We start from the raw sequence: 23,759 nt of genomic DNA, 5'->3' as shown, positions 1-23,759 counted from the left end.
TTGGTCTCATTTCTACAAAGAATTCTCTTTCGCTTTGAAAGAAATTCAACCACTTGAAGTACGAATTTAATCAAAAGTCTTTATGGGATAGTATATTTTTCTGAAGACACTTATTATTTCGTTTATTTTTACAAACCGGAAATTTCACTCGAGATAAAGAAGCTTATCTAAGTGATTTTCACCCTTTAAATTGATTGCCACTTTAACTTAAATACAAATTTAAATATAAAATGTTCTATAATTCGACGCACACGTCTGAGACATAATTTCAGGGGTTGAAAAACTATTCTCATAATAAGATCGATTTAAAAGGACACAGATTGCATGCAAATGCTAAAATTAGTGAAAGGCATAAAAACTAACAAAGTAATTCATGCCTCTGGTCTGCGTTTTTAAAATGCAAATTGTCTAATAAAGTGCTTCAAGAGATACTTCCTCCTAATTCTTACTTTAATATAAATTTAAAAGATAAATTTTAGACTGCAAAGTCATTAAAATCATAAATTCTGAGAACTTCCTTAAGAAGTTTTTGAATTTTATGGGCAAACATTTTAAAATTACTGTTTCTATTATAATAAAAAAAATATTTTGAATTTCCTTTTTATTGAAATGATTGAAAACCAAACAGTAATGTGCTTCTTTCAACTATCTTGTTTATTCTTACAAGATGACCTATCTTGTGTTCAGCTTCATAGTGCAGTGAGAAATGAATAAACATTATGGATCTTTCTCTTTAATGATTGGATGCAAAATCTGACATTGACCTTGCAAAGTAATCGTTGCGCGAACACTTACCGGTTGGAATGATAGTTCTCCCTCTACCTTCTCCTTTACCAAGTATTTTTAAGTCATCAAAGGATTTTATTTACACTTGAACAGAAATTATCACAGTAAGATGGTGAAAAGTCAAGCTTTTTTTTCAACTACATCATTATCGGAGATAAGCCCAAATCCTGAGTTAGGCACTCCATGAACTCATTTTTACAAATTGAAAAGATAGGTTGATTACTCCTTTAGAGGTTTTCTAAATAGGATCCAGATCTGCAAATGAGTATTGGCGGTTAAATGACCAGATGTGGCTGATAACGCACTGAAAAGATGCGAGAGAATTACGAGATATTTACCGACACGTTTCGATTACGATAACTGTGGTGGGACATTGATATTAGAGATTGATCTTGATTAAGATTCTCAGCAGTAGTATGTCTCGTGGGAACCAGATTTTTTCCATGTTTCCAAATTCCTAAACAGGAAATCCATACCTAGGAATCGTAATAACTTGCTTGCAAATTTATGGGAATAAATACTCTCTGTAAATTCAGTAATTGAGCTTTATCGACGGCTGTCGTATTACCCGAGTCACAATCTACAATAACGGTATCAAAGTCACTGATTTTCATTCATCTAACTTATTGTATTTTTGATTTATCATGTTCACCTTTCAAATAGACAAGTTGTGATACACTTTTACCCTTTGTTGGATTTGGTTCAACATTTAAGGTATATCTTTTACTCTACAATTAAAAACATAGTAAATCACATCCATCTATATCGCTGGTTTTTTGAGAAATTGCATTCATGTAGATACGGACCATCAGACAGACTTTTCATTTGACTGACTTCATGGCAAATTGCACAGATTTGTATATGGGCCATGAAATGAATGTCACCCATCTTACATTTTCCGCTAATCGCGCAGCTCAAAACAATTTCCAGGAATTGCGCAATTCGTTACATTTTTAAGTAATAAAAAGGCATAATTCCAAATATGCATTGGCACTGAGGTGAGCAAGTCTGAAACATGAAAATTCATTAAATTCCTCAAGTCCAATTTTTTTTTTTCGCAATTACAATATTTTTCTTATGTACTTTGTCTGCCTCAGAGCAAAAAAAAACTATTTAGGTACAATAATGTTGTCAGAGCAATTACAAGCATTTTCTTTGATAATTTTTTTTTTGAAAAATTTCATTATTAAACATTTTTTAGAAACTGAACAGTTTATGTCATTTTGATTAACATGGAAACATTTCTGAGTTATGTCAATGGATTAAATTGTTGAAACATATTTCTTCCATCTTCCAATGAATTTATTTTATGCAACATTTCTGACCGGTTAACCTTACTATAAAAATCCTTTCTTAAAACGGATTTCAATCTTCAAGACCAATCCTATTATAACAGTTATATTTAGGGTCTGTTACGCTCCATAATAATATTTTTACATAAAGATATTTAAAAAAAACCATGGAAGCCGTTTTGATGATCTGCGCAATGGGAAGTCCAAGTATCTTTCAAGGTCTTAAACCTCTCTCGGCAGCCGTCTCGGGACGCACTGAACCGTAGAGTAAAAATTAATAAAAACCGTTTCCCAAAATATCTGAAGAGCAGATTAAACTCGACGCTGCAGACCAAACCAGAACGAGCGGGTTCGCATGACAGGAAGTTCTTTCGCTTTCTGGGTGTACTAAATGAACCATGCGCACTTTTTTTGCAAGAAAAAACAAGTTGCAAATCACCTGACTTTGTCCACGGTGATGCACCGTAAATTAAGGATGGACAAGAAAAGGGTTTAAGTTATTTAATTGGATTAATGTCTCATTTTGAAGAGCCTCGAAAGTTGTTTTGGAATTATCTCTATTAGCAAAAATTAATGTTCTATTTTCCTTAATGTGTTAGATACCTGAATGCTGGTCAATATCGTAACAATATTTCTGGGCATTTTCCTTTGAGTCCCCCTCTTGATTATGGGTGATCTAATGATACCACTCATGACATGGTGCTTTTTCGGCAAATACCCATAGAACACCGGCATGTAGAGTAAACTATGTTCTTCATTTGTCGGTAAGCTAATATACCGCAAAAAACAACGTATTGCATTCCATATCAGCAATATAAATTAAGGTTTCATTTTAAGGTCCGTACATATCTGCGAGCCAATTTGCTCAAAAAGAGTTTTAGAGCAATAATTCGCATGTGTTGGTGCAGTCTTTTAGTTCGCACGAGCGGTTCTCGAAACAAATTTTATTGCTCTTTTTGATGATCACAAAAGCAAAATCCTCAGTTCACCATTCCTTGCAAACAACCAGTAGCGAATTTGCAAAATCAAATCAGAAACCGAGTACTTCCAAAGATTCTGTCGAGTTTGAACATAAAAATAATTTGTCGTACAGCTCGCGAGTGGTTCACGGATCATTTAGCTTGCAAATGTGTACCCTTGTTTAGGTAATTTTACTTTAGTATTGTGAACATATCATGAACGTGCTAATACGTTTGGAAAGTCGAAAACACTTCAGTTTAGTCGAGAATGGTGATATTAAAGGATTTTGATAACATTTCGCTAAGGAATATATACAAGTTACATAAAGTATGTTATTAACTTTTTTTAACCATCATTGTTCCTGGCGAAGCAACCGGTCACTACAGGAGACTAGTATAGCATACATTAGACTCTTTTGGGAGGAAAAAAGGATTCGTTATTTAGGGAAATCAAACTTAATTTAGAATGTGACAAATTCTTGGCACTTAAACCGATGAATAGTTCCTTTCAAACACAAATTCTTCCAGAAAAAAAAATATTATATAATGCATATTCATCTAACATTCCACACTGCGACTTCCAATTAACTTGACACTATGAAAGCAAACCTGTTGATGAAGGTGGTGGATTCTCGAACACAGGTATTTCCAGAAATCATTAAGAAGCAAGGAAGACTGTGCAAGAAATTCAGAAAGCCACGGGACTCCCCTTTCGCAGTTAAGCCAAGTATATAAAAACAAAAGTCAGTGTTTACATGGAGTATGGCATTCAGGTCACATTTCGGTCTTTTCCTTCTATCTGTAGATCTTGATTTTGAACGACATCTTGTCGGTACAAGTTTGTCTACTCCTGAGATTTTCTATTTTTGTAAACAAGAGCGATGAGCTTTGAGAAGAACTTAGGAACTACAGGTGTGAGAAAGGGAAGGGGGAGCAAGGAAGCCATAGATGTCCTAAACGTTCGTTTTGGAAAGTGCCATGGAGATAAAACGCAAGTACATATAACTTTGAACGAAAAATTGATGAAAGAACTATAAATTAAAAATAATTGCATGCACCGAATGCGGTTCACACTTGCGAAGTCACCGATGTTGATTAGAAGAGATGTAAACATTAAAAAAAAATGGTTCTTATTGCGCTGTTACCCACGATTGAGTAGAACTTAGGGATGGATAGAAGTGGTTTCAAGTGAGTGAGATCTGGATGGGGAATAGCTGCACAAATGCCTGGTACTATTTACCTTCGCTACGCCACTGCTGAGGACACATCAATCTGAATATGAAACGAAGTGTCACCATCTCTGTTAATACCAACTATACTATATTTGAAATAATATGTATCTAGCAATTAATTTGCCAAAATTAAATATCTGAATCATCATTTGTATCAAATCTATCCACGCAATTCTCAAATCATAATAAAATTTCTATCATGAAAAAACTCTTGAAAATTTTGCTGTTTAGTATCTTAGACCAAGTTTAAAAGGAAATTGGTTAAAATTCCAAATTCGTGAACTAAATGGTCATTAAAAGACAATATTAATAATGATGTATCAGATTCAACGTTGATGAATATCAGAATAAATAGATTGTTATATGCAAAATGCTTTCAATTTTAGCTTTTGTATATTATGTATGTATTTGTATGCCTATTATTGACTTCGCTATTATTGACACAGCATTTGTGAAAGTTAATTTTATCTCATCTACAGCGAGTTTTTCGCCATCTTTCTTAGCCCATTTCTTATACTGCTCAAATTAGTTACATTGCATTTTATCAAATACAGAAATGTACGCCAATGGAACATATATATCCTGCATGTGTTCGAAATTGCAGATATTTATGGCAAAAAATGTCAATTTTTGAAAATCTATAACTAGGAATGGATGTTTCAACACTAAACTACAGCCACGTGAAAAAGATGGCAACCTAAGGCAATACAACATTATTTCGGTTCCTAAAAACATGATTGCAAGATTCGCTTGATTTAACACCAACGCATTTAACAAAACAAATGTCAGTCAAAGAAGATTTGAAAGTTTAGTCTGAAACAACGAGGCATAAGAATGCTTTAGGATCGATTCATTCGTTTTCTTAAAAAGTTTAATCTTCATATTACAGCAATAACATGTTCATAAAAATTATTTCTAATGTATCATGTATAAGTAAAGACCTCATAAAGCAATTACTAAAATAATGTAAGTATTTTTGTAAAATATACTCAAATATATTTTTTAAAATTTGTCAAAAATTAGAAGAATTTTCGGAATTAAAACTGAAAAACTACTTTAATTTTAAAATACAGTTGACTAATCCAAAATATGGGTTGGCCATTTGTTGAATTATAAAGACTATTCGTATTATAACGAGTCATATAGGCATCACTCGATTGCATAATGGTACAATTTTATATGGGTGGGAAAAGAACCAACAATATGTTAAGAAGAAAATGCTATGTAAAGCTGATGAGTAGAAGCACGTTAAACAAACGATATACTAAAAGGGTGAAAATTCCATATTTTAACAAAAAATTTATATGTTTCAATACCAAATAACATGTTCTAACAGATGCGTCGGATTAACGAGTCTATTACAGTGTAAAATATGTGTTGTACAATAATATTCTCCAGAGTTACTGAAAAACAAAAAAATTCAATTAAATAATTAAAAATCTGCTAAATTATTAAGAACACGTTGCTTTCTTATTATCCCATAAGTGAATGAATGTCAAATTAGGCGACATCGATTCCAACCATCTGCCCTGTAAAACATTTTGTTAGATTTTCAATCATGCGCGACGCAGTTTACAGATAATATGCAGGATCTTACAAATTATGTTAAAATGAGGTACACAGTAGACCCCTAATGACATAAAATGTCAACTGCGCGATTCTGTAAAGCTATTGCTGCGAACTCCAGAATACGATAAACAAATTGGCGCACACAGTTGCCAATATGGCGATATTTTATTAATCGTTGCGAAATGTAACATGACAAAGTTCTTCAAGGTTCAATATCTAGACTTTGCGTAGTAAGAAATTGCTATATTTTCTTTTGATTTAGGATTCACGGTTATTTTGGAAAGTGAAAAACTCAAAGATTAATTCAAATTCATGGATCAATTGATACGATGTTATAACGTTGGCATCGTTGAAATGGCGCTAATTCACTCCCATTTCCGATTTCAAAATGTCTATCTGAACCTTCTAAGTATCATCAGGGTTATTAATAACCCCTATATGTTGAAACTAAAAAAAACCACTGGTGATCAGCTTGGCGTAAGTTTGGCGTGGAAATTTATTTAATAGCATAAATAGATAATATCCTGTTTGAGATTCTCATTAAGTCTATCTATATAAAAAGTACTCAAGATATTTAAAACTTTTCCCGTTGATGTATTGGACTTAACTGCTGTTAACTGCTGGTAATCAATTCAAGTAATTTCTTTTGTGTGTTGGCATCAGTATTAATCTTAACTCCCTTCCCTTGTTTCTGAAACCTGTTATAAATGTGGTTTTTTTTCTCGTTTGTTTAACTATCAATTCTGTATCTTTTTCGGCTTTTCTTGCATTTAAAACCAATAATTGTTGAGTGGTCTTAATTCCAAGCAACGTTTGTCATTTAAATTATTAATTCGACTCCATTAGAGATTTAAATATCTAAAATTCAGCAATTCTGTAATGGAATCTAGACGCATTGTAAGCTAAAAGTATAATTTATATGTTAAAAATGATTTTGAACTTAAAATATTTGTTTTATTTTTAACCCTGTAATTGTGTCACTTTTACATACAATTACGAGAATTCATCACGATTGCTTGCAAAATGTCTGAAGAAGTTAATGTCACTGCTTACAAAGCAATTCGAGAATCCTTCCTTTCCAATCAGCCTCCTGCTGTTAAATTTTCCCGCAGATCATTGGACTCGTGACAACTTCTTTAAGGAACATTCTATATTTCCCAGAAATGTAGGCTAACGCCTCTCGGCCATAGGCTCTCTGTATGGTGCGGATTCTCGTGCAGATGCATCCTGCTGATTGTTCTCGAATTGGCAAATTTCGCGTGATACTGGTGAAAGCAGGCGAGAATCGTCCTTTTCTCAGAAAGAAAGCATCTCTTTGTAGGGATAGCGTGATGCGACTGGACTGGATTCGTCGGCGTTCTCATTGTATTGTCTTGGTTGAATTTTCCCAAAGGGACTGGGAGAACAATCACGGTTCGTTTTTCGATCACTTTCGAAATCTGCTGAAGATAATGTGAAGATTCTCGATCGATTGAAATGAACGGTGTTTTTCTCTGAACCAAGAATATAAATGGTACACCATGTAACTTTAGGCGTTAATTTGCCGCACTGGAAGTTTTACGTTGCTATGAAAAAACAATGATAAAACCTAAGCATTGTCTGTACGATGGGGGTTAATGTTTCCTCAGCTCAAATATTTTTCGCCTCATCTTCGTCATATCGCCCTGTTATATCGAAATGACGTAAGCTAAAATCCATACATCTCAAAACATAAGAAATTTTGATGTAACAGATAGAACAACTAGAAGTATGAACGGCAGTATCCAACAATTTGAGAGTCAATGCAACTACCATTCACAAACATTCGCTCATAAAAATGGATACATTTGCTGTATGACATTTTGATGCAATAATGAAGATGCCTATTGTTTAAATATAATAAATACAGAAATATCTGAACAAATTTAAATTCTGGAAACGGAAGTATTTTCTTCCTTAATTCTTTTCTGATACTTAGATAATTTGGCGAATTTTGTATTGGACTTAGCAATATAAAGAAAACAAGTCACCGTTTTAGGATAGCATATTTTTTTCTCAGGTTATTTAGTAGAAAATTTTATATAGATCTGCAATTTGGATATTTAGACCCTATAATAAAATCCATTTATCTTGCTTGCTACTGTTTTGATTTATCACATTCAGATATATTCAACAGACAATCAACCAATTTACAAGTCTAGGGCAAGATTATATTAAATGCCGATATATGATCCTTTGAAGTAAATGTCACCCTTACGCAACTCGATAAAAATTTAAATACAACATATATATATTAATATACATTTGTCATAATGTCTTTAAACAAGCATCGTCTATCTCGAGGTTCAAGAAATCGTAAGAATGTGAAAAAGTTAAAATTTTCGCAACCAGAAACAAATTTTTCTTCCACCTTTGACATAAACTATAAAGCCACATGTTCATACCAAATGTGAAAAATATCAATTTAAATTCTTACTGATAAAAAAAAATCAGTTTTTTTCTTCCTTTAATAAAATTTGAAAAATTGATATTGATGTAGTTTGCTAAGTGACGATTACGTATGTTAATGTCACACCAATGTATGAAAGCTAGCATTCTATAGAATATCAAGGCATTTTACAGAATGACGGAAACTGGCCGGCAAGGTACGAAACAAATATTTCTTAGGCATTTTATCGAATGGCAAACGTTAAACCGGCAAACTATGAAATCCATCTGCGATGCAAGAAAGATCCCATTTCAAAAAACATGAGAATGACATGCTCACTGAAGAGGAGATTTAAGTAGACCAATTTCCGACAGAGGTGTAAGGATGGCCATTTTTCGATACAAGTATAAGATAGGTACTACCTGTCTTGCATGTTTAAATGATCTGTCTGCAAATTAAAGGAATGCGATACCTGTCGTGCATGTTTAAAGGAAGGTATTAATACCCATAGATGCACAAAGTGTCATCAAAAATTCACGCCTTCTCTGGCCATATTAATAAAGTTGATAAAAATTATATTTTGCGCAGCCTTTGTTTCTAAATTGTTTAAATAATAGCATTATCACGCCCTTTCTTTCATATTTTACTTAAATATGCAGAATTTGCCATACTGAGCAATGCTTAGTTTTATATAAATTGTCTTGGGAAAGTATATAATTCTGATATTTCATAGTTTACCTAAAAATGTCTGACATTCTATAAAATGTCTAAATTTTCTACAGAATACTGGCTTTCCATACATTGCAGTAACATTAATAAAGTATTGCCGTGTAAAATGTAAGTAAATTAATTTTCGCCTTATTAATTAAAATCGAATAACTCTTTATAATAAGATGCTTATATTTAATTATGTTAAATTTTAATTATTGTAGATATACGCGATTTTTTTTTTTTTTTTTGTCTGTTGGATCGGATTTGGCGACCATGTTAATATTTAAGGTAATATTTTCTTTAATAAATCTAATTCATTTTACTGTATGTGAGAAAAATGTAGTAAACTGAATGCACAACCTTTCTTGTGCTATTAGTGCAGTTTCGGAATTTGACAGCTGTCAATCCAGGTACACTCCCAGAAAACACGGCGTACTATCATTGAAAATTAGCAGCACCACGGGTATTTTTGTATTCGAAGAACTCGAATAAAATAACAGCACCAAGGCGATCAAATAAACATTGTGGAAATAAATCTTCTTGTACCAGCGGGATGGCTGCGCAACTCTCCATGGCGCATATTGATGCCTTTTATTTACGAGGCACGAGGGAGAGGAATTCCACAAACGACGCATTCAAATCGACATTCCAGAACAATGGACGATAACTTACGGGATACGCGTACACCGCGCACACACAACGCCCACTGCTGAGTTCGACGTCCACGCTGCATTTGACAAAGCGGTACTCAGGAATGTACAAAGAGATGAGCTTCGCACCGAAATACGGCACCCATTTTAAGCAAGAGTAGAGCTCTACGCCTCGACTTTTTCGCATACTTGTTCGCCGTATGGCAATAAGAGTGCATATGAATTAGACAAATATATACCATCGATGGACTTTGTAAAAATTTAGATACACATATAAATTTGGGTGTACATAACACAAGCTGGATTTCACTCGTCTACCTCCGATTCTTTGAATTTTCTTGTACGTCTGAACGAACCGGTATTGTATATATGTACGGTATCTCGGTACATATATACCATAACATATAGATGTCAATAGTTTTCTAAATTTATATAGCCATCTACGGTTTTGATGGTAAAGATATGAGCCAAGTTTAATCCACATAGGAAGTTACGTTTCTTTATTACTTTTATTTATCATGTTCATAAGCAAGACAAACGAGCAGACATGTAAACTTTCATTCGACAGAAAGTTTCAATTTCGTTGGTAAGGCCACTTATCAGAATTAAATTATACAGTTGATTCCGATTTTGAGTAATAGTATAAATCGTACGTATTTACATGTGTTCGCTGTCATTTAAAAAATCCGAAAACGGCAGTTTTCTCGTATTCTGGAACATTTTTAATGTTAAATTATTTAACATTTCAAGGCTTTTTTGAGTTTTTGATGTTTGCATAATTTTCTCTGTGTATTTCTTATGCTGGAGAATATAAATCTCGCAGATATCGGAGGAGCAATTAAGATTTAGTTATTATCTTCCAATTAGAAAAATAAAACGAATAACGAATAGTGAAATTAAACTGTGAGTATTTAAAAAAATTTACATAAAGATGACTTCTAGTGCACATGCAGGTTGGTTGTAATACTGTTCACTAAAATTTGTAACTCCCATTGAAACTTAGAAATAATAAAATGCGAGGATACGCCTATTATGACAATTATATAAATTGGAAGATTATTGAAAAATGTTAAATAACAGCCTTTTTTTCCCTGGCTATTTAATTTTAATCCCTTAATTGTCTTTCTTTATTATCCAATCAGATGACTTCTGTTTCAGGACTGTTCTGTCTTAACTGAAAATGCATATATTTAGAAAGAATACTTGTAGCGTTGTAAATAATGGGACAATTTTTTTGATTATAATTTTCTTAAATGATTTAATATGTTGGCTGTGGCTTGCTTCGCTTGTAGTACATATCTGTTTAATTACACCAGGTGATCTATGTAATTGAATGACTCCTCCTCTACTATAAATAAGAGAAGTAAAGAAGAAGTCATCTTATTTCATAGACGGTTCGAATATCAGCCGTGAATCTGGCAACGAATGTATTAAAATCAGCTTATGAATTTGAGAAACAATAATTCGATGCTCTACGATCCAAGGGTAGGACGATTAAGAGGTTAAATCAAGAAGTTTGTAAGTTCGAACAAATAAATTTTATTGTTAAAAGACATAGGCTCATATTTAAGAATATACGTTTTCAAAAAACATGAATAAAAAATATTCAGTGAACCATCACAAGGAAATACAAATTTTATAAAGAATAATATGGTTCCGACGTGAGTCCTCTTACAGGGAAAAGCATATGCTCTTTCAATGGAATTAAATGAGCATCGACTAAAAATGAATTGGTTTTAAAATACTATTAATATGTGTCTAACTATTTGTACAACTGAGAGACTGTTTATTTTTTCAATTAAAATCACTTAATGAAAAGATTTAAGATTTTAGTTTAATGTAGTATTAACCTAAACACTTTAATTTCATTTAAGCCTAAGTATCGAATATGAGAAATAAGTCTTCAAGTGAAATAATCAATAAACAGGGCTTCCCAGTTCATTTTGGGATATTGATGAAAGAACGCCAGTGACTCAAGTTAAATAAGTCTCTTTTACATTTAGAAAAATTTGGAAGAGAATTCTTCAGAAGTTAATTCTTGTAAAATTCAATTAATAAAATTGCAAAAATTATCCTTTCAATTTATTAATAAGTAAAAACAGAATAATTCAATACATTTCATTCAAAACAAAAACAAATCCGATATTTATTTATTATTTTTTTTTTTTTTACCCGATTTGGGACAAAACGAAAATTTTATTAGTAACGGAGCAAGGACAAAGAGGCATATGGGCTAAATATCATCCCGATTTCCATATTTTGATTTAAAAAGAACAACAAAACTATTTTAACTTCATTTTGTCCTTGATGTGACCCCCCCCCCCAAGACTGATGAATGGTGCAATTGTATTGCTTACATAATCGTGTCGCTATTCTAACAATTACTGATTAATAGAATCAAAATAAGGAAAAGCAGTAAAATTATTAAATTGCAACACTACCTTATTAAATGCTTTTGTCTAATGCTTGTATTTGAATCGTAACATTTTGCATGAGAATAACTGCCAATAGGTACCAATAATGTTTGTACCAATGGAAAATAGTACTGGAAGAAAAAAATATTTTATTTGCCTCCCCTGTTTCTATTTTTCTTTAAAAAGTTAAGTAAATAAATATAAGTAAATAAGTTTCAAGTAAACTAAATATAGTAATATTTTGTCTTCACGGCACTTTGACCTCAGGATAGACATGGACACCGAGCACCTATACCCCAGTTCCGTCTAAGCTTTAACCCTCCGCAGCTACACCACTGAATCTCTTCTGATCAATCCAATCTTCACTTAACTTAACAATCAAATCTAAAGACAGAAAGCGGAGCGAGACGACCTATTTGGCTTCGGGTCGCTTAACCCCTTAACTTGCTTTTTTTATTACCTAATCAGATGACACCTTTCATCGCAAGAATATGCTTCGAACCGATTAAATTCAGAGTCCATAGCATGCTAAAAATATTTGCGGATTATATAGGAATCAAATTATAATATAATTCGATTAAGATTATAAATGATTTAATTTCAGATTAAAAATTGAGAAACTTCATCAGAATTCGAAGCCCGTTTGAAGAATATGCACGTCGATTAAAAAAAAAAAATCAAAGCTATAATTTCAAAATTTTAATCCATTGAAGAAATTTATCGAATATTTTTTAATCATTCTGAATTTTAAGGAGAATAATTGCACCTTTTTAACCCTCTATCTGCCAATATTTTAAAATCACTATTTGGATGCAACTTTTGTAGACATTTTTATAAAACGAAGTGAGCTTTTATGGCATGCTACCTGATAACAGCATGATTGAAATTTGTAATAGAAAAACATTACATTAACCTGCGGAAAACGAGAGAAACAATTTGAAAGTTAATTTATTTTATTTTTCACACATGGCCCATCAGCAACACAGAAACGACCCCATTTACAACATGACCATGAAAAAGCATTGGTACATGTGAAAAACATTCATGTCATTTTCTGTACAGTAAATGAATAATTACTATTAGGATGTAATCTATTACTGGCATTGTTGTTGATAATGTAACAGCAAATCTACAAAGTCAGTGTGTTGAAAAAGGAATGATAAACGTTGAGTAATTTAAATCATGGTCATTTCTGACATGTACGAAAAATGTGCCCTCGCACCAGAACGGACGTACTCAAGGGCAACAGCATAGCATTTATTATACGCTAAATTTTAACCAGCGAAAATAATGAAAAACACTTGTCAGTCAAATGGAAATCAACTGCATAATTTGGCTGCTACATGAAACCTTTTTACCGTGAGAGGAAATTACATTCCACCATTTCTTTTTACAACAGCATGTTTTATTTTAAATTCCTTCATGCAAATATGGTTAAATAATGGGGAAAGAATTTAAAAGTTTAGATGCTTTTATTTTAACCATATAACATTTTAGAATTTAAGTTTTAAACAAACTTTTTTCAAAAGAAGGGAAATTTTAAAAATTCAAATAAAAATTTAATATAAATTTAAATAAAAGTTTTTTAATGGATTGTATCGCGTATTGATAAAAAAATTTATTACAAGGATTAAATTGAAAAAAAGAATATTTAATTCATGCTAAATAATTTATTAAGTTTTCAGATCTTCATATCCATTTTATTTAAAATAGGTGTAAATATTAGATTCTATTTTTGAGGTTGCTGGCGTTTGTAAAGCGATTCTTTTAAAACTTTGTGCACATGATGAATGAAAAAAAAAATTCTATTGGTATAAATACTTAAAAAATATTTTAATTATCCGAATTAATATTTAAATAAATTCATCGGAATTATTTAAATACTTCAATAATATGTATTTTAATATAATTAAGAAAATTCGTTAAAAAACAAATTTTCATTTTAAAAGTTATAAGTTATCTTTTGATTTTCATATACAATGCTTTAAAATTACTTCATAAATTATTAAATTAAAAGCTAATATAAATAAAATTTTAGAATTAGAAAAGACAATTACTATATTTTAATAGACAGTTGCTACGTTTTCTACAGTTACATTTTCAAAAATCATTATTAATTCCGTAAAAGCAAGAATATTCTACCATATTTCGATATTATGATATCAATTTGAATATAAGAGAGTTATTTATTTACAATAAATATATCAAACGATATTTTTACACGCATATATATAACCAAAATGATGAACATTTTTACAATTCTTTTGATTTGATTTGATTACAATTCTTTTCTCTAAAAACTTTCATGGCAAATGCAGCAAATGAATTGATGTCTTTTGCACAAGTGATTAACTAATAAAAATTCTAATAGCAGAGGACTATGCTTTCTAATATTAATTCATACAAACACTCGACACTCAAAACAAGTAAAATTAATGATAAGAAATTAATTTACAAATAATTCTTTACTTTCTACTATCAGTCAATGCAAGAAGGTTAATTATTTAAATGCAAAAAATGTTTTAGTTGGTATTTGAAAAAGAAAATGATAAAATCAGATAAAATAAATTCACATCCGTATTAAATAATCCGTTTGCTATTTAAAATTATAATTAATAACACTTAAGAAATTTTTAAATTTACAGAATATTTTTAAAATAAATAAATTCAAAAAAAGAACTCATCTTTTTTTGAAATTCATTGAATTCAAAATTGATTCAATTCAATTTATTGGATGAATTCAATTGAAATTTTGCCCAAAATTTCAATTATACATTAATTTAATCGATTTTTCATCTCAGTTTATATTTTAATTCGCAAATTAACACTAATTATTTAATTTCAAATCTCTTCAAAATATTGCGAACAATTTTATAAGCGTGCAAAATAAATATTATATAGAGTGGTATTACTTTATGAAATTCGCACTGTTTTAAAAATGGTTTCATCTTAAGAGATAAATTAATTCTATGAAAGCAAGAATTGTTACTTCAATTAAGTTTGAATTATTCTGTAAATAAATAAATAAATGTATTTATAAAGTATAAACATTTCTAATAGGAAAAGAACTGTAAGTTTTATTAAACTTCATACAGAATAAAAAGCAACCTTATAAAATTTTCTGATAACGTTTAAGATTTAATTTCTAAAATTTTATGAAAGTTCTATTTCGGAAATGGCTTTAAGAATAATTTAGGATAAAAATAAAAGAACGAATATTTTTTATTACGAATCCAACTATTCTAAAATAAAATTCCTCTTCTGACAGTGGTTTAGACCGTTTAGTAAATATAATCAATTCAATAAAAGAAAGATTGTCCTGGCATCGTTATTTTGAAATATAAACAAAAAGAAGCAAACGATTTTTCACTTACCGATAATCGGCAGTTTTGAAGCTCCGCTATCGTACTATTCGCAAAGAGATTTAAAGTAAACACCATAACAGAATCCGCACAAACAATCTTCTATTTGGATAACACCAGTCACAAGGAAAGTAAAAATAATGCGAGTAAGATACTAAAAAATTCCAATCGGCTTTGGGTCTGTCAATCCCATTAGCTCTGTGACGTATATATTCCGAGGAATAAAATGATGGCTTCACAATGTTTTAATTCGTGTGAATTTTCGTGATGCAAGAACGACTATGTACTTGTCTCACGGAACGCGAAACTACTTCTTAACGGTAGGTAAAACGGACAGGTAGAAGTCCAAGAAACGCTCAGGGTTGCCAACGGAATTCAACTTTATTTTTAATCGCCAAATTCGGCGACGAATTCCGGTTGCCAACGTGGATTAGCAGATTTTATATCTGAATGGCAATATTTGCAGAAGATATTTGAGCGTTTAGGAACGATTTGATTTTTATCATAACTTGGCAAGCACGATTTTAATTTTGGATGCGCAGTTATATAAATCTATGTTAATAAGTCCAAGGTATGGAAGAAAAATAATTTTAAATATCAACTTAAAATTTGATTTCACTTTTTAATTAAATAAAATTTTATATGAGATCACACTGGTAGTCAATTTTAGGAAATGGTGATTTCTATTCTTTTTTTAATTAATTTGCGGATTATCCGTGGTTATTGCTTCTATTAGTAACTGTGAGTTTACTATACCTTTTATGAGAGAAAATCTTTTCTCTAAACGTCTACATCGCATCCAAGTGATAGCAAATAAATAAGTAGAAAAAAAAATTGTACAATTTATTGAAAATATCTTGTTTGTGATCATCTCGTAAAGTTTATTTCTTCTTAATTTATTTGTTGCTAAATAAAATTACAGCAAATCACTGCATCAAGAACATATTTTTCAAATAAAAAATAAAATAAATGCTTACTATTTCTTTTGAATATTTTTCTGGAATTTTTCTGCTTTTTTCTTTCTTAGTGAAAATGCAGAGTAGCATACAAAACCAGCAAGAGTGGTCTTCTTGAAACTTTCTCGCATATTCTCTAAGAAAGTTCTTCTCTTTCTCCCCGGTATAAAACTGGGAATCTTGGATAATGTCGTGGATGTCTTTATAACATTGGCGAACAAAAATGACGAACTTTAGATCTTTGGTGTAAATCTAGTACTTTTACTTAATCCATTGTTTGAATATTAAATATGTATTTTGGACACCTTTTTTTATTTGAACGAGTGAAAAAAATGATATAGAGATGCAATTGTAATCACAAGATCACACATCAAATTCATTTATTTTAGTCATTGAGTTTTTGAGTTTGCTATCATAAGAAGACGGTAAAGCATACGAACAAAACCCTTTGACAGATTTGATTCTAAATTTGATAAAAATCTAGATTTTAAATGCTAAAACCATACACCACCTTTTATCTATCTAGTTCTTTATGTTTTGTAATTATTCAGTTCAAAAACCAGACAGACAAACTTTCTCTGAATTTATTTCGGTAGAAATTTGATAGAAACCTACAAATTTGGCTTTAAATTCTATACCAAATTTCTTCTATCCACCTCAAAGCGATTTAAAATGATCGTGTTCAAAAACATACAGTTATAAAAGCCAAACTATGCGGTGATTCCTCAAAATCTGGAGTTCGAATTGTTTGACGATTATAATATTTTCTCTAAACTTTGTATACGAGAAAATAAATATAAAAAAAAACTTTGCTAAAGTTAATCAAATTTCACAAAGTTGAAAGCCATCGTATTTATAACCACAACAGCATATTTTTTATAAAGGGAAATTTAAAGTCCGAAAATTAAAATCTAGTCCGGAATATTATAGCTGCAAATTATTTTAGACTTGATTTCTTTTCTTTTCTTTTCTTTTCAGTTGGCTGAATTGAATCAGCTGTTGCTTTCTATGCACCAAGGAGTTTTTCAGCGTACATTTTTTAGAAAGCTTATTAACCTAAAATCATCTTAAAACGTTAAACAAAAAACTGTAAAGTGCTTATGGTTATGAATGTTACTCTAATACATAAAATATATTCTTCATCTGTCTTTTTTATGTATCAGCATTTTTTTTAAAAATAATGTATTAATGTTTTTATTCATTTAAGAGCCTCTTCCGAAATAGCCAATACATTCCTAATTTTAGAGTCTATGTTCATGACTGAAAAAATAAATTCTGAATAGATCAGGTATTTAACTTAAATAAATCCAATAGTTCAATTTCATTTATAGTTAAATAGTTCCTGTTAAACTTGCAAAAAATGATTAATCTTTATTCATTCTTTTGCTGTGTATGTGGCGCTAGAGCAAATAAATTGATATCCTCTTAACATTAGTAACGCCAACTGTGTATTTCCGTGTCTCTAAATTAACATGGAAATTTGGAAAGAATATGCTGATTCGAGTGTCGTCTTTGTCTTCTGACCATGATTCAAAATGCCAAAGTCTATCCTAAACTAATCCTCATGATGTTCCAGATCGGTAGATTTATGTAAGTTAAACTAAGCAAAAAAAAAAAAAAAAAAAAATAGAGAGAGAGAGAGAGAGAGGAAATCTCAGATATGGGATATGCCACGCTTCCAGCATAGTGGTTAGTTTTCGCTTTCCGGGTGTTCTCTTCTATGGCAAGAAGCATCTCCTATGCAAGGGTCTATATTGTGTCCTGCGATGGCTATTTGGATTCAACTTCCATGCAACTTCGAAGATGGTCATTCAAGGTTGACCCCGGTTGCGTTGGCAAAATGGAAGTACCTCCGAAATCGCTATAATGTTTTTGAATAATTTTAAATCCATGATAGGGATAAGCTGCCATTAATATTAACGGTAAAGAATTCTGGACTAGAAATCATTTACCATTATTCATTCATTCCGGACTTGTCAGAACAATCTCAGTAATCAGAAATAGAACCCACAATTGCGACACCCGTTGCATATGCCCAAATATTATCTTTATTTGACTACCCGACACCTCTTAACAGCTCCTAAATACAGACAAGGTTCGAATCCTTTCACATGGTATTGTAATTGTGGGTCCTATTTTCCCCCCGATTATTTGATTATTTCCGAAATTACAGTTCACGACAACTGAACTTTTGTCATGAAATTGACCGATATGGCTCCTGCATTTAGTCTCTAATTATTATTCGGCAAAAATCAGATGCTTTCACCAGACTTCATAATTGTTGTTAACAATTTTGTTAAGCAATTTCCACAGGAGACGGAAGGAATCAAAATTGAACCAGATCCGAATTTACGGTGTCCGGCATCTAATCTCTTGTTGCTGATTGTCCTATAACACTCCTGTCTGTTATCGCTAATTTTTACCCGACAAAAATCAGATTTTTTTTTTCACTACAAAGCTTAATGACGGATCCGAGATCTTTTATTATGTTATGACTATTTTGTTATAGTAATTTTTACAGAAGTCAGAAGGAAATCGAAACTGAACCATACCCGTAATTACTGTTTCCAAAATATGAACTTTTATCGCTAATGTTTGTGCGAGATACATCAGATCTTTCATAGGACATCATAAATGAGCAAAAGATTTCTTTTCAACCGTTTTATTAAGCAATTTGAAAGCAGAAGCATAGCCGGGTTCCAAATTACTGTGTCTGGTATGAGTCTGTGTCTAGTTTGTCAGAAACTGAGTGTGAGACATATCTTCTCTCTTTTATTGCTAAATTTTATTTGACAAAATTCAAATGCTTTCAACATACTTCGCACTTGCGCGTCCGATTTCTTCCCGATAGTTTTGTTAAGCAATTTTTACGGGTGATCGAAGGAAATCGAAATAGAACTGGATCCAAAATCTTGGTATCCAGTATCTGACCTAATATTGTTAATTCATACACCGACTTCGCTTCGGTCTTTTTACTATCTCGTTTGCCTAGTACAGAGAAAGAGTAATTTCGAACTCGAGATTTTGGCGAATCTTTACGTTTTGGGCCTCCCTAATTTCAAAAAAACACATTTTTAGAAAATGTCCATCTGTCTGCCTGTGACAAAGATAACTCAAAAACGCTTTGAGTTAGATGGTTAAAATTTAATACACCAGATTTGAAGATTTCTATCATATTTTGAGTAAAATCTGTTTAGAGGAAGTCTGGCTGTTCGAACATTAGCTAATACAACAGTAACAAAACGAAGATAGATAGATAAGATTAGGTACACAGATTTAGCATCTATAGTGTAAACACCTGCCAAAGTTTGGGCCACATTTTAATTAAGGGTTGACTGTCTATCGGTCTGTAACTTGTAAACGCATGTAACTATCAGAAACATGTAAACGCGATAATTCAAAAATGCAATGACTTAAATATATCAAATTTAGTCTGGGATATTGTGACAAGAAGTGCAGTTTTGTGTCAAATTTTTATTTCAGTCGGTTGGGAAAAATGTGTCTAAAACACAAATTAGATTTTTGGATACTATAAAGACTGCGTGTATTTTCTAACCTTGATCTAAAAAACAGAGGGAATGGTCTTCTAAAAACCTACCCACATATTCTCTAGTACATGTGTTGATTCCTTCAGCTTACATCAAATTTTGGACCTTGGATAAAATCGTGAATGCTTGCATGGTTTTAGAAACAATAGTTATGAAACATAGATCTTTGGCATGGCTTTAGCAATTTTACTCATTTTTTGGCGATTAATTCCTGACATACGGTTAATAGTATCCGAAATCTAAAATATATAGAGTCGTAAAAATCTCGAGTTCGAATTTTTTGAAAATTATAATACTTACTCTATACTCCGTATAAGAAAAAGTAAAAATTAATCCTATCTACTCGCTATGAAGAATTTTTTTGATAAACTAGTAGTCTTTGGTGACTACCTAATACTCTGGAACTCTCACTAGCTAATTCACTGGGTTATGCTTAGTTTTAATTAAAACTCTTTAATATAGCTTGATGGTCCAGATTCTCTGAACAAAATTAAGCATCAAATTGTGAAAGATATTGAAGTTGTGTTATAAGTCTTACTCTTATTCTGTTTATAGTGTTCTTGGACATTCCTAATGGAATCGTGTCCTGTGATAACGCAATGTCATTAAAAACGTAACATTCCTGGTAATCTACCGCGAGTCGTCTTTACCAATGTTGCAGCTTCACTTTCTTACACCATATAGAAAATCATGCAGTTAAATATTTAATGACAGTTTTGTGTCAAATTTTTATTTCAGTCGGTTGGGAAAAATGTGTCTAAAACACAAATTAGATTTTTAGATTCTATCAAAGCATGTCAGGGATTAATTGCCGAATAACTCGCCAAGGATAAAAAGATAGATTCTGTAAAAGTGTCAAATTCGCGCCAAAAGTTTTTTTTTTTTACAAATATTGTACACTAGTGTATTTTAATGTAATGCGTTTTCTGGCATGACAAGTTTATTAGAGTGTATGCAAGTAAGTTTTGCAGGGACCACTCCCGCTGGTTCTCTAATTAATTGTTTAATTATTTATTCAACAAAAAAATTGATGTATGCTCCCCAATTTGGCATTCTTTCCAAAAATTATCCAGAGTTTTCTGTATTGAAATTTATAAATTCTACTAAATTTAACAACTTTGGCAATTATGTGCCACTTTTTTTTTGTTTTCAATTTTTAAAATGATCCATAAATCACGTTCTGCGTTTTATCTAATTAGATATCTATAAATCATCTATATGAAACGAACTGGCACACTAATGTTTACAGCAAAAACCTTGCAAATGAGTTGATGTGCTTAATTTAATTCTTGGAATCACTTTTACTTCTCAGAAGAATTCTCAGCTTTAATAAGAATTTTTATTCAGGGTTGAATGGCAACAAAGGTAATTTGTGTCTTCAGAAAAGTCTTAAATATCGGTTAAACCCTCACCGATTCAAATCTGACCTTAATACTGGTGGGAAAAAAAGAGGCGTGTGAAGTGTTGAGGTTTTCCTTAATTAGGGTATTATAAAGCATGAACAGGATGAAAAGATATGCACCGAAATGACTTTTATACAGTTGAATCTTGGTCACATTAAAATAAAATTGCGCACATTTTGAATAATTTCAATTATGCTTATCACTTCAGTATATTCACTTGTTTGAATGCTATAGCATTCATTTTCATTATGTCGTACATGATTGCAATGGCATTCAAATTTGTAAGATACGTTATCATGCAAACAGTTCTAAATGTTCTTAATTTTTTTGAAATTATAATGAGCTTTGAAGTATTGAACAATGGTTCATTGAGAATATCAATTTTGTTAGTTTTTCACGTCTATCTGAATTTTAATGTTTGACATTGCGTTAATCAGAAGCAAAACAATTCCACAGCATTTTATTAGCGCAGTTATGACTTTTACGCCATTAAATCCTAAGCATTATTTTTTGAAAGCAGATAGCAGTTTCGAAGACAGTGAAGATACTTTGCATTTTTAAATTCGCTTTAATCCATCCCAGGAAGGCATAATTTATTTAAAAAAAGGCGCGGGCAAAGCACGTCCGCTCACATCAACAGATTAGGCAAGAGCTGACAGAAATAAATTATCCCTGGTCTTATATAGCATGAGATATCGATAGGGAAAATATATTTCCAAAGTGCTAATATACTATTAAGATTCTGATAGAGATTTCCGACGCATGTCAATCACAAGCAAGGGAAACACAGGGATCTTTTTAACAAAGAATTCGTTTAGATCAGCAATTTTTATCCTTTCACTCGAACTTGGAAACCTCTGACTAAAACATTTTACAAAGCTTCTCTTGAATTAATTAAATAGAAAAAGTGGAATGGGATCAGGAAATAAGAGAATATTTTTAGAATGAAATTAGTATGGACTGAATTGAGCTAAAAATTAATAATTAAGTTTAAATTAGAGTTCAAAATATCATTACACACACACACACACATATATATATAATCGTTCACCGCCATTTGAGAGGAATTTATAAATCCCCGCCCTTTTGGCACACGTCATTATCGAGTGCGAAATCTTAATTTTTGACGGTTTTAATTGAGACAGTTTTTCTTTTATGTTTAAATCGACTGATTTATCAATGTGTGAATGCACCGAAGCATGAATAAATAGCAAAGGTCAATGAGCTGAGATCTGCAGTTTTTATTACTTTATATTTATAATGGTTTATTAGATTCCTCTTTCACGGACTAAAGTGAAGTTATTGCTAATATTATCTTCCAGCCTTTTTTTTTTTTTTTTTTTTTTTTGCATCCGGTTTTGCATTTTCTTCTATAATTTCTTCTATCTTCTATAAGTGGATCACTATTTTTTTCAAACCGATTTTAATGATTAGATTTATTTTTTTTAAATGTTCGTCAACATTATGGACAGAGAATATCCTACTACAAGAAAACAAGATTTTTAATGTAACTGTGCATTTATATCTAAAATGCGCTACAAATAATATATATATATATATATATATATATATATATATATATATATATATATATATATATATATATATATATATATATATATATATATATTATTTCTTAAGCATTGTACCAATTTGCATAAGATTTTTTACTTTTATTTGTTAATCTGTGACAAATTATATCTGAGATATTGTTAACGGTTTAAAATCTCATCTAGTTGGGTACATATTCTCGTATATTAATTCATTTAGTTGTTTAGTTATATTAACGTCTCATTTCAAAGAAACAATAAGGTAATTTTGGAACAGACCTCGTAATTTTGAGTCGCAGTCAGATGTCGAGAACGACACCTGAGCTGGTATCGCCTTTCCCAGTTTCCACACCACACTAGCACAAGAACGAGTGGCCGGATTAGCGTGCAGCAGACACGCTTATACGACAACTCTTCGGGGGAATCAGGTCTCGCCCTCAGGTTCCGAAGCCGAGACCTTACCACCAGGCCACCACTGCTCATTCATTTAGTTGGTTACGTTGATCAGTTATCGTGAACAAATAGATAAAAAAGTTCTTTGATAGATTTGACCCAAAATTTAATACATATCTGTAATTTCAGCAATAAAATAGGTACGCCAAATTCCATGTATATAATTTGTTGTATTTTTGATTCATCATATTTAAATGCTCATAGTCATATTTCTTAAATTTCGAATACATTTACAATTTTTATTTAAAGACTGCGTTTTGAGTTCCATATTCCATCAAGGGGCATCTCAAATTTGGAGATGAAAATGTGTCGTATGTGTAAACAGGTCTTCACTTCTTTGGAGGGTAAAATAATTTTGTGGGTTTGAGGTACTTTTACTTTGATTATGGGTCATACCTCTGTGTAAAAGGTAGATGTATAGATTTCACCGTAATGGTGGTTATTTTGTGTTCACTACACTGCCAGTT

At 31.4% G+C, this 23,759-nt stretch overlaps 1 protein-coding gene across 2 annotated transcripts in view; it reads right to left on the bottom strand.

Annotated features, from left to right (window-relative positions):
* The window catches only part of LOC129975267 (epidermal growth factor receptor kinase substrate 8-like protein 2), a 156,529-nt gene extending 140,829 nt beyond the window's left edge, over positions 1-15,700 (bottom strand). For both annotated transcript variants that reach the window (XM_056088320.1, XM_056088318.1), the window contains exon 1: positions 15,395-15,700. The gene's annotated coding sequence lies outside the window, so the exon portion shown is untranslated. The remainder of the gene's footprint in view (positions 1-15,394) is intronic.
* Positions 15,701-23,759: the final 8,059 nt, after the last annotated feature.

The sequence above is a fragment of the Argiope bruennichi genome, chromosome 7, assembly GCF_947563725.1.
Source record: "Argiope bruennichi chromosome 7, qqArgBrue1.1, whole genome shotgun sequence".
NCBI classification, from domain to species: domain Eukaryota; kingdom Metazoa; phylum Arthropoda; class Arachnida; order Araneae; family Araneidae; genus Argiope; species Argiope bruennichi.
Note: the sequence above shows the minus strand (reverse complement) of the source record. Positions and strands in the feature narration are given on the sequence as shown.